The sequence below is a fragment of the Gymnoscopelus microlampas genome (assembly GCF_963454915.1).
Source record: "Gymnoscopelus microlampas genome assembly, chromosome: 15".
NCBI lineage: Eukaryota > Metazoa > Chordata > Actinopteri > Myctophiformes > Myctophidae > Gymnoscopelus > Gymnoscopelus microlampas.
In genome coordinates this window covers 41,168,944-41,176,443 of record NC_139952.1, presented here as the reverse complement: position 1 = coordinate 41,176,443, position 7,500 = coordinate 41,168,944, and the positions used below count along the sequence as shown (strand labels likewise).

The 7,500-nt window shown below is 39.3% G+C and overlaps 1 protein-coding gene across 1 annotated transcript in view; it reads left to right on the top strand.

Moving 5' to 3' along the window:
• Nucleotides 1-7,500, top strand: part of elmo1 (engulfment and cell motility 1 (ced-12 homolog, C. elegans)) — a 151,109-nt gene that overhangs the window by 81,262 nt on the left and 62,347 nt on the right.

Here is a 7,500-nt window from a genome sequence, read left to right as displayed (position 1 = left end):
GTGTGTGTGTGTGCGTGTGTGCGTGTGTGCGTGCGTGCGTGCGTGCGTGCGTGCGCAGTGGTGGTGGTGGTGGAAAAAGTACTCAAATGTTTTACTTAAGTAAATGTATCAATACTGTAATGTATAAATAATAAAGTTACAAGTAAAAGTCCGGAACTCAAAATTTACTTGAGTAAAAGTATTGGTATCAAAACGTACTTAAGGCGCCAAAAGTAGAAAGTACTCATCATGCAGAATGTCCCATTTCACAAGTTTTCAAAAAATCATTTGAAAATAGCAGATCTACAAGCTCACAATGCGTCGCATCGCGACGCATTGTGAGCTTGTAGATCTGCTATTTTCAAATGGTGATACAGAACTGATTAATGCATGTTTTGTAATAATAATCAAAATCTACAAAGTAAACTTGAAAATAGCAGATCTACAAGCTCACAATGCGTCGCGATGCGACGCATTGTGAGCTTGTAGATCTGCTATTTTCAAATGGTGATACAGAACTGATTAATGCATGTTTTGTAATAATAATCAAAATCTACAAAGTAAACTAGTAACTAAAGTTTTCAAATAATTGTAGTGGAGTAAAATTACAATATTTGCCTCTGAGATGTCATGAAGTAGAAGTAAAAGTACAGAAAATTGGAAAGACTCCAGTAAAGTAAAAATAATACCTCAAAAGTGTACTTAAGTACTTGAGTAATTGTAATTAGTTACTTTACACCACTCTGCGTGTGTGTGTGTGTGTGTGTGTGTGTGTGTGTGTGTGTGTGTGTGTGTGTGTGTGTGTGTGTGTGTGTGTGTGTGTGTGTGTGTGTGTGTGTGTGTGTGTGTGTGTGTGTGTGTGTGTGTGTGTGTGACAATGCTGCCGTCTAGGCACTTTGTAACTGGCTGGCTTTTCCTATTGTCTGACTGCGCTGGCAGTGTTGATGTCCTTTGTACGAGGTGTTCTTTTACTTCTGTTTATGTGGACATAAATACATATTGTGTGCGTGTGAGAGAGAGAGAGAGATTGGCACATGGATATCGTTGCTGTCGGGGCAGAAACCTCCATAAAATCTCCATATTCTAACTTTTTGTGCTTCTTTTCGTAAATTAACTCATTCACTGCCAGAGTTTTTTTTTCTGGCAGTGTGCAGCCAGTGCCACAGCGTTTTTGAGCATTTGTACTAGAGAGTTATAGAGTGTTTGTTCAGTAACAGGAGTCTCCATGTCTCTCCAGCTTTTTATTAAACAGAAAATGTATTTTCAGCTCAGGACACCAATTTTATCCAATCAGGACAGAGAACTCAGACAGGATAGCCTACAGATTAAACAATTGAAATTGGAAGTGATGACAGCAAGAAATTAGCATGCAAAATTGGAACTGGAACACTAAAATAATGAAGCTGATAAATGGGTACTCTATAAATGGGTATATGGGCTCTATAAATGGGTATTTTCTGTATCAAATAGCTGGAGAGACAGAGAGACCCCTGTTACTGAACAAACACTCTATAGCAATGAGTACTATTATATAGTGCTTTAACCTTTCATCAAAAACCTTTTTGTTTTAACCAAAAAATATCACTTACCCTACCTTTAAGTAAAACATTTTAGTACTTTTTCCACCACCGATCAGAGCAGGCAAAATTCCCCCCAAAGCAAGGCTAAACATCACCACTACGACATTCATTATTTTTGCACTGACCAACACACCTCAAATCAAGTGACTATACAGTACCACTCACTTTTACAGTGCCGCGCGTGTAAAGAATCCACTCTGCAGGGTAGTACTTGTCCAGGGGAGTCAATTGAGTGTGGCAAGGTATGCCAGGTGCCATACCTTGGCAAAACAAATACATCATGAATAGTGGCCTAATGCAGGTGTAAGACCATTGTGTTTGTATTGTGTTATAGGTATAATGCATAGTTTTCTATGCATTTCTGGGAGGGTTTTCAGCCGTGCGGCAAGGATAGGTGTCCCTTATTTTAATCTCTGGGAGTTACCCAACCCTAACCTTGCCATACCTTAGCTTTGGCTGAACTGTCTCCACTGTACTCGCCACTGTACTTTAACAGCGCTGCGTGTGTAAATAATCCACTCTGCAGGGTAATACTTGTCCACTCGCAAATAAACAAAAACACAAGCTTGTCTCTCTCTATAGCCTGGCAGCAGGGGTGCAGGAGTCAGGCTGGCTGCTGAATTGGCACTTGTTCCCAATTACAGTGTCACCTTCAGTGGCGGAAAGTAACTAAGTACATGTACTCAAGTACTCTACTTAAAGGATTAGTTCACCCCAAAAAAATACTTATCCTCCTATAATTCTACAAAGCTCTGTGAGGGTGGTGAGCCCAAAACTGTTCTGCCAGGTTCTCCTCAGTGGCTCGAGCAATTGATCTGCATTTTGCACACAGCCATTGACTATTACCATGTGCACGGAACAGCGAAGCTTTTTTCGCTTTCCCCCAAAATGTCTGTTGTTTTTTATTAGCGTTTTCGTGTTCGCTGGCTCGCCTCCCGGGTTGCCAAATCATGTGCGCATATCCCCCCACGGGTATGGTCTAGTTTTCTAACAATTACACACCCCATTAAGCCTTGAATTCATGGATTTGTTTTTTGTTTTTATCGCATTCCTAAGCCAATAATTTGATGACTGGGTGTATTTCCGGTAGGAGACACAAAGAGTCTACTTTGTGTCTCCTGCCGGATACATTAGCATCTTTTCGCCGGTAATCAAATTATTGGCTTAGGAATGCGAAATGCCCCAAAAAAATCCATGAATTCAAGGCTTCACGGGGTGTGTAATTGATAGAAAATAAGTGATTTCTTTAGGTACTTCTTTTCTTTACTTTACTGGGAGTATTTCAAATTTTCAATACTTTTGCTTCTACTCTGCTACATCTCAGAGGCAAATATTGTACTTTTTTTGATCCACTACAATTATTTGAAATCTTGAGTTAAAAGTCACTTTGTAGATTTTGATCATTATTACAAAACACACATTATCCACTAATGCCCCATATGCATTCTGGCCATTTGAAAATAGCAGATCTACAAGCTCACAATGCGTCGCGATGCGACGCATTGTGAGCTTGTAGATCTGCTATTTTCAAATGATTTTTTTTATACATTTTGAAAACTTGTCAAATGGGATATTCTGCACAATGAGTATACTTTCTACTTTCGGTTCTTGAAGTACATTTTAAATTATGTGCATATCTACAAGCTCAAAACGTGCCCGCTTCGCTCCGCATTTCTGCTACTTTTGATGCTTAGTTCTGTGTGACGGCCTGCAGTATGATCAAGGAGGACGTTAATTTGATAATAATAATGTTCATATAAAGCGTCTCCCCTTAGGTGTTATGAAATGAAACACTGCAGCGTGCCGACATGCTTCCTATAGGCATTATAACTTAGTCAGCAAGATGATGTAACATTTATGCAATCACCATCAGTCAACCATAAGTCCATATATATATATATATATATATATATATATATATATATATATTTGGACTACATTTCCCCTTAGGCCTCACTCAATTCAGTTCAATTCAAAGGAGCTTTATTGGCATGAGAAAACATACGTTTACATTGCCAAAGTAAATGTCAAAATATAATAAAAACTGTTGAAAATGGGGGAAGTACTATATACAGTTGGCGGGGATACAGCATTTTGTAAACAGAGCTATATGTCACATTGTGTCGTTATATACATGTTTATATATGCAGGGTATAAAGCTTTTTGAGACAAATGGCAGCAATCTTTTGCGGTCACTTTGGGACAAATAGCAGCATTTTTTCTCAAAACTATTTGAATAGTATACAAATCAAGCCTCAGTTTTAAAACGCCTTTAAAGGTAGCAGCTCTGTTTATGTGCAGTAGGTCTAGAGCGAGGTTATTATAGTTATCAAAAACTAACGAAATAACGAAAACTAAAATTGATAAAACATTTCCGTTAACCCATTAAGACCTGGAACTGTGTCATTTTGAGATTTGAGCTAAAAAGCATTATTTTACACTTTGGGCTATTAAAAAATAGCAGATATACAAGCTCATTGCGCGGCACCGAGTGCCGCGCTATGAGCTTGTAGATCTGCTATTTTTGAAAAATCTTGAAAATGTGTGCAAATCTTTGAATATATATATTTTTAAAGCAAACATTTTTAACTAAAATCTTTGCTTCCTGGGGTCCCTGGAACAAAATATTTTGATGGGGGTCCGCGGCCAAATACATATCATTTTGGGGGTCCTTGACATGAAAAAGATTGAGCACCACTGATATAGAAACATAAGTTTTTCAGAATACTGTTGAGATTTAGGAGACATGTAGAATCGGCTTCAGGTCTTAATGGGTTAACTGAACTAAATAAAAACGACAATTAAGAAAATAAACTAAATGAAACTGTATTGTGTGTTTACAAAACTAACTAAAACTTTTAACTAACTAAAAAATTATACATTATACATTTTTAAATTAAATGAAATCTTTTGTTACGTTTTTATTACACGATTCTCACCTTTTCAATCCTGCACCTGACCAATAACCCAAAGCATAAAAAAATGAAAACTAACACTATAACTAATTAAAACTATTAGCATTTTCAACAAAAAAAAAACTAATACAAACCAGCGAATCCGCTCTAAAAAGTAATTAAAAAGTAACTGAATTAGAAAAAGAATATTCAACACTAACTAAAACTAAAATGAAGAATCCAAACTATTATCCTAACCTTGAGGTCTACTCGTCGGTTAGTAGTCACTCACTCACGTATAGCTGTCAGTGCTAATGTTCTCCGGGGCGTATCTGGACTGGTTAGAACACTATACTAGAACACCTTGTTCTGCTTTCTTGGACGTTTTTTGGATGTGTGTGTGTGTGTGTGTGTGTGTGTGTGTGTGTGTGTGTGTGTGTGTGTGTAGGAGAGGGAGAGAGCAAGGGCTGCATTTCTAAAACACTGATGGCTCTCAGTGGATGTCTCTTCATGGCTTACTGAGCACCCCCCACACACACACACACACACACACACACACACACACACACACACACACACACACACACACACACACACACACACACACACACACACACACGCACCAACACTCTTGCATGAATTAATGCATGTGCAAGACACAGTGTGCATAAATGAAGCTGAACATAACAGCATTCAGGACTACACACACACTGTCTGGTCTGTCATATAGTGTCTGAGTAGTGGGGACGTGCATTTTAAGTCATTTCCATATTCTAGTGCACTTTGCATTAAATTATTATACAGTAGTCGCGAGCGCACACACACAGAAAACGTTCTGTAAGAGTATGTTCCAAAATGAATAGCGAAAATTCAGGTAGATACTGTAGTTCTACGATACGATAAGTTTTGTGTTACGAAGCTTGCGAAAACGTACATTTAACCCATTTAGACCTGGAACGCCATCTGTGTCACTTTAGATTTCTTTGGCTATTCAAAAATAGCATATATACAAGCTCATAGCGCGGCACCGAGTGCCGCGCTATGAGCTTGTAGATCTGCTATTTTTGAAAATCTTGAAAAAACATTTTTTAGATTAAAAAAAAACAAACTGTTTTAAACATTTTTAAGAATCGCCTCAGGTCTTAACTCATTGAGTGCCAGAACTTTTTTTTTTTTTTTTTAAACGTTTTGCTTATTTGTTTTTGTTCTTTTACATACTCCTAGGTAGTACAATTGAGTGCCATAATTGCCAGATTTTTTAAAATATTATTTTGCCAGTGCCAGAGTTTTTTTCACAAAAAACAAAAAGTGCTTAGGAAGCGAGATACAGCCTTTTTCAGTTCTAAGTTAAACAAGGAGTGGATGGAGCTGCACATCTTCAGATGATGATATCTTGGGTTCTGAACATGTTTAAAAAAATAAATAAAAAAATGCTAATTTTTCAAAAACACGTGAAACACGTTAATGGCACCCAGCACCATAGCGGTAAAAACACGTGAAACACGTTAATGGCACTCAGTGAGTTAATGGGTTAAAAAATATGAAAAGGTTAAACAATTGTTCTTTTTGTTGCGTTGTGATCTTGTAAATCGGCAATTTTGTTCTCCTTTTGTGTGAAACTCTTGTACGATGAAGAAGGGTATTAATCTGCGGGGCGGAAAAAAAAAGTTCAAATATGGAGAAATTGGGTTTCTGGAAGTCAAAGGCAAAAACTAAGGAACGTGGAGATCAGTATTGTTCGACAGTCTTCACACAGAATGATCAGGGGCCTTCTTCTGGTTGGCTCCTGAAGGCACCGGGCCCCGCCCCTGCCTTCCTATAGGACCAATCAGAGAGAGAGAGAGGTATCCCCAAGACCAACCGTAGACCAATGGCGGTGTGTGTGTGTGTAGTTTTTTGTTTTTGTTTTGTACAAAGCAAAACATGATTACATGTTGCTCGACTGATGTTCAAATCGAGTACTCAAGCACTCATGTCCATCTCTAGGAGCTAGCAAGGTGTGTTGTTGCGTGTGTGTGTGTGTGTGCGTGTGCGTGTGCGTGCGTGCATGCGTGCGTGTGTGGAGGAGGAGGAGTGGGTGAAGTGGGCGTGGCGACGGACGGAGGCAGGTCTGGCGCTCCGGGGCACAGCGCTCGCCGACTGCCGGGCAAACAGTTTCCCCTGTTTCCATAGCAACCCCCGTCCAATTACCCAGTCGCTTCGGCAAAGATGGAGGACCCCCCCCAACCCCCTCCAACCATATCTGTGTTCCTTTTGTTTGTGCATGTGTAACACATGCGTACGTGCGCGGGTACGTGTGTCTGTGTGTATATAGATATAAGAACCTGCACCATGCAGTGTTGCCAGATTTTGTGGGAGAAATAAGCAACCCAGGTCTATGAAAACAAGCTCAAAAGAAGCAACTGTTATTATAGGCCACACTTTAAACCTATACGCTGTACGTCAGCTATTTGAAAATGCATGTGCATGTGTAGCATGTGTGTACGTGTACGTGTAGATCTGTGAGCTTGCAGATCTGCGATTTTCAAATCTTTATTATTATTTGAGAACCACTGATTTAACCCATTAAAAATGTTTGCTTTGAAAAATATATATATTTATTAAAAGATTGGCACAAAAATAGCAGATCTACAAGCTCATAGTGCGGCACTCGGTGCCGCACTATGAGCTTGTATATCTGCTATTTTTGAAAAGCCAAAGTATAAAATAATGCTTAAAGTGGTTAGACGGGTGCGGTTCCTGGTCTTAATGGGTAAAATAATAATTTAAAAAATACATGAAGCAAAAGCCCAGATCAACAACTACACAACCAGCAACTATACCAATATTTAGAAGCCACTTCACAGAAAAAAAAAGAAGCCTCAAAGTCACTTATAATAAGCAGACGTGGCAACGCTGCCTCCATGATGTAGCGGCTTGCAACCACTCAATCTCCTCTATCATCCCCCCTCCCCCCCCCCCTCCCTCCCTCCCTCTGTCTACCTCTAAAGCGCTCTCCTCCTCTCTTCTCCTCCTCACGCTCGCTCTCTCTCTCTCTCTCTCTCCCT